Below are 8,421 nucleotides of genomic sequence, written 5' to 3' on the forward strand. Positions count from 1 at the left end.
TGTTAGGTGTTTAAACTCTCAGATCGAGGCATGGGAAGACACAGAGAGCCACACTGAGGGCCTTAAAATTTTCTCATGTCTTAGAGCCACACAGCAGACATGGCTGAGGATCAAGTTTCAAATCTAAAAGTGTGGGTTGCAGAATTAAAATGCAAGTTCAACGTACATCTGTGCTAAGCCTCACAGATTAATATCAGGACATTGATCAGGAAGAGTTGGGTATTAAGATAAGGATATATTGAGTATTTAGGATAAGTGCAGGTAGGCAGACTCAGATTCATATGAAAATTTTTAACCCAAATCTTCCTGTGGTTTCCTCGCCAAAGGAAGCCACCCTTCTTCCTCCCCATTTGAGGAAACTAACCTTCCCTTACTTAACATATCTCTAAAGACCTCATCTAAATAGGTTAGTTTTCAAGGAAATTTCTACTTTTCTCAAGACCCACCCACATCAGCACTTATTGCATCCTAATAACTACAGTCAGATTCTACCAGGCCCCAGTAGGCAAGTATAATGTCCACCCTGGTAGGAGTTAGCATATACATCAAAAGAAATGCTATATCCTGCTAACGTGTATCAGCAGAAACCTGTAGAATGTGTGTGTGGCATATGTTTTTTTTGGGTTTTTTTGTTTGTTTTTTTGCGGTACGCGGGCCTCTCACTGTTGTGGCCTCTCCCGTTGTGGAGCACAGGCTCCGGACGTGCAGGCTCAGTGGCCATGGCTCACGGGCCCAGCCGCTCCGTGGCATGTGGAATCCTCCTGGACCGGGGCACGAACCCGTGTCCCCTGCATTGGCAGGTGGACTCTCAACCACTGTGCCACCAGGGAAGCCCTGGCATATGTTTTATAAGTGCTAGACTGAGAAAGATGGAATATAAAGTTGGAAGGGGTTGAATTTATTATAAAGAACATACCTGAGATTCAAAGTATTAGCTCTAGCTGATGGAATTGGCTCTAATCGTTGGCCTGTTTGGCTGACTGAAACATAGATTCAATAGTCAGCAACATTCAAAGAGGGCAAGATGCCATAATTTATCTGACAGAATGTAGACAAAGGAATCCATGTACTTAAAATGAGAATGTTGGAGTGGATTAATTATGTAAAACCCACTCAACTATCCCATAGTTATGCCCCCACAGAGGTCACCAATAACATTCTTCTTCAAGACGTTAAGACATTCTTTGATGAGAGAAATACAAGCATCCTTGAAAACCTCTGTGGCATCTGCCTTCTGTGGGCTAAAGATGACAATGCGGGATAGCACCAATGAAATGGCCCCCGTGCTTTTAACAGGAATATGGGGTTACAGAGTAGCAGAGGTTAAGTGGTAGCATTTAATATGAGAAACAAGGTGAGTGCAATTATCATAAAGGTCAGCAGGGCAGAGTGGCACTATTTTGACCCAAAGTGACTTCCAGCAGTAACAGATTAATCATATTTACACTGGGAATTACATTGATGAGCAGGCTTGAACTGTATAAATGAAAATAAAATTCAAGCACAATGAGCAGAAACCTGCATTGATTTTCCAGGAATGAAAATTACAGCCTCGCCCAGACCTAAACCAGAGATCAGGTGGCTACAATAGCTTCAGGAACTTTGCTGCAACACTGTCAAAAGTATAGAGTGTGATTTTTTTTTCTCCAGGTCTACCTCAAAGGGGTTTACAGTTTTCCAGGGGGAATGTTTAGAAAGAAAAGTGGAAAACTCAGAATTTTTCAGAGATTATTAAGATAAATTTACACACCTGAGGTTCCAAAACATCACTGTGGTCTTCAGGTCATAATAGGGCTTATGGAAGCCATGTGATAATTGAAATTTTGACACAAGTTCACCTCACTAGAAATCCTGTGCAGTGACCTACACTATATTTCCCCATATCTGAATGTATTTTTGGAGTACACATACTTGGAAAATGACAGAACTCTCAACCAAGGTAAGTGCTATTAAGAACGGCTACTGCCTGACATCCATTAGGCTAGCTATTATTAAAAACAATAATAAATAACAAGTATTGGCATGGATGTGTAGAAATCTGAACCCTTCTACATTGCAGTTCCTCAAAAAATTAAACAGAATTACCATACGATCTAGCTATTCTACTTCAGAGTATATATCCAAAGGAATTAAAAGCAGGGACTTGAACAGATGTTTGTAATTTCATGTTCTTAGCAGCATTATTCACAATAGCCAAAAGATGGAAACAACCTAAATGTCCATCAACAGAGGAATGGATAAACAAAATGTATATATACATACAATGGAATATTAATGACCCTTCAAAGGTAAAATATTCTGACACACACTACGATACGGATGAACTTTGAAGACATTATGCTAAATGAAATAAGCCAGAACCGAAAACACAAATACTGTGATTCCAGTCATATGAGGTACTAGAGTAGTCAAATTTATATAGACAGATAATAGAATGGTGATTGCCAGGGTCTGGGTGCAGTGATGAATGGAGAGGTGTTGTTTAATGGGTACAGAGTTCCAGTTTGGGAAGATGAAAAAAGTCCTGGAGATGAATGGTAATGATGGTTGCACAACAACGTGAATGTACTTAATGCCACTAAATGGTACACCTAAACATGGTTAAGATGGTAACTTTTATGTCATGCATATTTGGCCACAACTGGAAAAAAATACATAGGAAAGGCCAAGTGGAAGCTCCTGGAACTGTCCCTACATGAAAACAATACCAAAAAATAGCAATAGCACATATCTGGGGAATTTGCAGAGACTAAAATAACCATGCACATGGGAATCTCCATCACCTGCCCCATTTAAATAATCTGTTTGGCCTGTAAAAAAGGCAAATAAGTCATGGACAATGATTGTTGATTATCATAAGATAATGAGGTACTAATTCTAATCAAAGCTGCTGGATTTTATGGGCCTTTTTTTCCTGGAACAAATCAAAACATCTCTAACTCCTGATATACAGCTATTGATCTGGCGAATAGTTGTCTCCACATCAAACAGCAAAGGTAATGGAGCAGTTCACTTCTATCTGACAGAGACAGAAGTACACTCAAACTTTGTCTTACTTGAGTGCTATGCCAAGTCTCCCGATGTCTATAATATTATAGTCCATAGGGAGATTAGTCATCTGGATATCACAAAACCATTATGATAGTCCCTTGTATTGATGAGTTTATGGTGATTGGACATGAGAAAAAGTAGGAGGTACTCAAGTTGTGTCAGTAAGATTCATAGATGTCAAAGAGTGGGAAATAAACTCCATGAAAATTTAGGATATCAAATATATCACAGCCTAAGTATGATAATGCACACAAACAGAAACCAACCTCCAGAAAGCACTGAAGATCATGTTGATTTGTTTTAAAGATGGAGGCAGCACACAGCTAGGATTCCAAAAGATTTGTTACACACTCCCTTTCCTAAATCCCATTCCTGATAGTGACTGCTCTCTCCTTTTACCTCTTCTCTCCTGTCCTCGCCCTTCCTTTATTGTTCCCTATCCTTCTTACCCCTCTGCCCTCTTTCATTCTTCCTCATAGAGAATAGCCAGGGCTATTATTTGTATTCTTTACATTCTTTATATCTCTCTCCCGTCCACCCCACACCTCAACAAAGGCCTTGTACCAATTAAGAAAGTAAACATTTCAAGTCTTCAGAGTATTGAGAGCAGAAAGGTTATGGGGAAATAGCAAATCCTGACAATTTAAATATTCTCTATGTATCACATAAGTATATTTATCGCAAATAAATTCATACATGCAATAATAGTACAAATAGAAAATATTCACAAGCTACCAGACTGCCAAATTCTGCATGAGATACAAAATCACATACCTATACTATCTGCTTTTCAATTTATAATTAAAACCATGTTACCTCAGAATTTTAAAAATAGCATTTTGATAATTATAAAAAAAAATTATAACTACATTAAAATTTTAAATTTCTGCACTTTTAAAGACACCATTAGAAAATGAAAGGGCAAGCCACAGATTGGAGAAAATATTCATGAGATATAGATATAGATATATACATAACATAGAGTGGCATCCAGGATATGTAAGATGATCTTACAACTCAATAGTGAAGTAGTATTTGGGGGAAATACTACTTCAGAATTATAAGAAACAAATATTTGTGTTTAAGCCACCCAGCCTATAGTATTTTTTATTGAGATATAGTTGAAATATAACATTATGTAAGTGCAAGGTGTACACTTGTTGGTTTGATACATTTGTATATTGCAGTATGATTACCACCAGTAGCATTAGCTAACACCTCTATCATGTCACACAATTATCATTTCTTTTTTTGTGGTGAGAATAATTATGATCTAGTCTCTTAGCAACTTTGAAGTTTATAGTACAGTATTGTTGACTGTAATCACTATGTTGTGCATTAAATCTCCAGGGCTTATTTATCTATCAATACCAGTTGCAAGTTTATATCATTTGACCAACATTTTTCCAATTTCCCCACTCCCAGCCCCTGGACCACCATTCTACTCTTTGCTTTTATGACTTTGGCTTTTTTAGATTCCATATATAAGTGATATAAGACAGAAAAAGACAGTCTATGGTATTTTTGTCATAGCAGACCAAACAAAGGAGTATTTGGGAGATGCCATATCATGTAAGCTTTTTAGTCAATGGTGAGAAATATTGATTTTATTCAATTACAATAGGATAGTGCAATGCAGAGTTGGGTTTGGAGGCTTAAACATGGGAGAAAAATGATCTAATTTATTTTTTTAAGATTATCTATTGGGGGGGGGCTTCCCTGGTGGCGCAGTGGTTGAGAGTCCGCCTGCCGATGCAGGGGACACGGGTTCGTCCCCTGGTCCGGGAAGATCTTACATGCCGCGGAGCAGCTGGGCCCGCGAGCCATGGCCACTGAGCCTGCGCATCCGGAGCCTGTGCTCCGCAACAGGAGAGGCCACAGCAGTGAGAGGCCCGCGTACCAGGAAAAAAAAAAAAAAAAAAAAAAGATTATCTATGGGGAGTTTCCTATAGACAAGTAAACAAGGATTCAAGAAGAAACTTTAGAAGGCCCTTTTTAAGAGTCCAGGTAAAGGATAGCAGATTAAGGTGGTAAAAATAGAAAAACATTAACTAGCAATTAACTGAGAAATAGATTTTCAGGAACTAACCCCCACACATTTAGATAATTCATCTGAAATATGCTATTTGAAAATATACCTTCTTAGGATGCATCATATCTCTGAAGGAAATGCTAAAATACCAATGGATTGATAGTCCAAGCAATGAAGATTTACTGAGTGGTGTGTGTGTGTGTGTGTGTGTGTGTGTGTGTTTGTCATCCTCAACTGTCCTAGGTTCAAGGAAAGACAAATAGAAATAAAACCTTATGTTGGAATACTGTCCCACAGTGAGTAAAGGTATCATGTACTTTTAAAATTATATTTATTTAAACAAAGCCTAATATAATGGGAAAAATAAACTAGACCTGGAATCAAAAGACCTGAGTTTGAATCGCAGCTTGATTAATTACCAGAATATTAAGTTCGGGCAAGTTGTCCACATTTGATCAATTTCAGGTTCCTTATTTACAAAATGGTAGGCTGGATGGAGTGATCACTAGGCTCCCTTCTTGCATGAGATTTTGTTATTCTACAACACCATATTGGTATTCTCATTAAAGTGAATTTCAAGTGTTTGGTCAAGAAGAGGCTCATTTATTTACTTCTTTTATTTCAAATTTAATAATAATATAAGCCCTCATCCCATCAGGCAAAGAAGAAACTCTACCATTTGTCATCATTCAAGAATCCATTTCTTTCGTTAGGTCACATGAACATTCTAGAGGCTTAAAATAACCCTAGAAAGTGTAGTAGAGGCTCTGTATTTGGGCCTTAAACAAAAGATACATCTTGTTGAACTTTCATGGTGGCTTTAAATCTGCTGACTCTACTGCTTCACTGATAAACTGGAATAACAGGAAAGTTGGTGCCTGAACCCATATTACTTGCATGAAGTGCATAACCACTGTTTCTGAAATCTTTCTGTATCTCTGGAGACATGCCCTATTTTCACATCACCATAGTGAATGTTTAAGTTTTCTGCTACATGAAGATATGTCCCTCTCTCCAGCCTCAGGGACATCTATCCCTCTTCCTTTGGAGTCTCAATGGCTCTCCTCTTTTTCCTCTCTCTCTCTCTCACCTAACATTATTCTTTCAAAGTATTTGTGCTTTTCAAAGAACAAAGGAAAATCGGTCAATTCCAGGAAACACCAGCTTTCCACCCAAACACAAATCTCCCCTGAAGTAATTAGCAGCAAATGTTGACTACCATCTTGAAGTGGTGGTAACAGAGTTATTGGGGAAAACAAACACAAATTAAAGCTTCAATAAATTATACTGCCATAACTACAAATAATTAGCTCTTCAAGAAAACAGATTCATATATCGACAAAATCCTTGTTTTGGAGCCTCCTCACCAAATAGCCTTAGTCTTTAGGGGAACAATCAATGATCTGAAATCTATCCCTCACCAAGCATACTTTGAAAAGTTCATTCTACTATACAGCTCATTAGATTGAACTTGCAATAAATCTTAACAGACTCAGAGAAGAAAATGTTTAAAGTGGTAAATTTTTCAAAACTTCACGTGGAGCCTGACGGTATTTCCAAAGATCTGATTCCTGCATTTCGCTTCAGATCATCCCCAATCATTAGAGAGATCTCTATCCAAAAGGTATGTGAATCTTCTATGTTCATGCTGCCATATCTGACTACATATATATTCTTATTTAACACACACAAAAACTCATGCACACACTGTCTGTCGCTCCCTCTCTCACATACACACACAAACACACACACACCCATCCCTTCAGTTCATATATTTGTAAACCTACATACTCTTTTTGTAACTGCAATTTATTTTTTAAATTCACATTGTTATTATGATCCACCCATGTTAATACACACAAAAACATTTCATTCAATTTACCTAGTATATAATATTACTTTTGAGAACAAACCATAATTTATTTATCAATTACGTTTAAGAAAGGAATTTAGGTAACATCCACCTTATTATAAACAGCACTACATTAAGATTCCAATGCACATAGCTTCTAATGTAGATAAATAAGAATTTCCTTAATGATAAGAGAGGCTGACCTTTCTTTTATAAGTTTCGTGGCCACCCAGATTTATTCTTTTGTGTTTTTATTTGTCCATTTGTCTATACTGCTGTGGAAATGTTTCAATATGAATGTCATATAATCTGTTCAGCTTTTCTTCATACTTTGTGATTCTTTAAATGTTGTCTTTAAGAAACCTTTCCCTAACCTGATTTCATAAAGCTATATCCATATTTTGCTCTTAAAGTATTCATGTTTTTTCTTTCATATTTAATTTTTTATTTGAACTGGAATTTATTTTCTCATTTCTTTAAGATAGGGGTCTAATCTTTTGTCCATATGAATTTCCAATAATCTCAACACCATTTATTAAAAGGTTCATCCTTTCTCCACAAATCTGTAATGTTACCACATTAGTCTTTTTTTTAATCTATCTATGTTCCTGGGCCCTATATTCTGTTCAATTTTGTTTGTCTATACCTTTGCTGTGCCAGTACCACACTGTTTTAATTAATATGACCTTAAATGTTTATATCAGGTAGCATAGGTTGCCCTTTCTTCATGTTTCTTAATGTTTTCATATCTTCTTCAAAATTTTTTGGCTACTTTCAACTCCCTACTTATACGTAATGGTCACCTTGGCTAAGACACGGTAACCAGACATTTGGTCAAACATTATTCATGATAGTTGTGTGAAGAATTTTTTTAGATGAGATTAACATTTCACCCAATCAGTTGAAAGTCTTAATAGAAAAAAGACTGACGTCCCCTCAAAAAGAGGGAATTCTGCCAGCAGAATGCCTTTGGACTCACACTGCAATATCAGCTCTTCCCTGGGTCTCCAGCCTGTTGCCCTGCCCTGCAGATTTTTTGCACATACACATCTCCTATTGGCTCTGCTTCTGTTTCTCTGGAGAACTCTGCCTAATACACTTCTCTCCCATATAAACTTTAGATTTAGCTTGTCATGGCTTATGAAAATATCTATTGCAATTTTCATTGTAATAGCAATGCATACACAAGTTAGTGGCATGGTCAATTATAAGATATTGATTCATGTTTTCAAAGAATATTACAATGTGTTCCATTTAATTTTTTACGTCCTTTAAGAAAGCTTCATTTTCTCCATGAATATTTGACTCACATTATATTTATTCTCAAATACCTGATATTTATTGTTTCATTGTGAATGATATTTTTACTTAATAGTAAAAGTATTAATGGAATAGTATTTACTAATAGTTGTACGTTTTCTTACTGGTTGTTGCTAATATTTTAAAATCTTATTGGTTTTTGTACGTCAGTCTTGTATCCAGCAAG

Source organism: Hyperoodon ampullatus (genome assembly GCF_949752795.1).
Source record: "Hyperoodon ampullatus genome assembly, chromosome: 7".
NCBI classification, from domain to species: Eukaryota; Metazoa; Chordata; class Mammalia; order Artiodactyla; family Ziphiidae; genus Hyperoodon; species Hyperoodon ampullatus.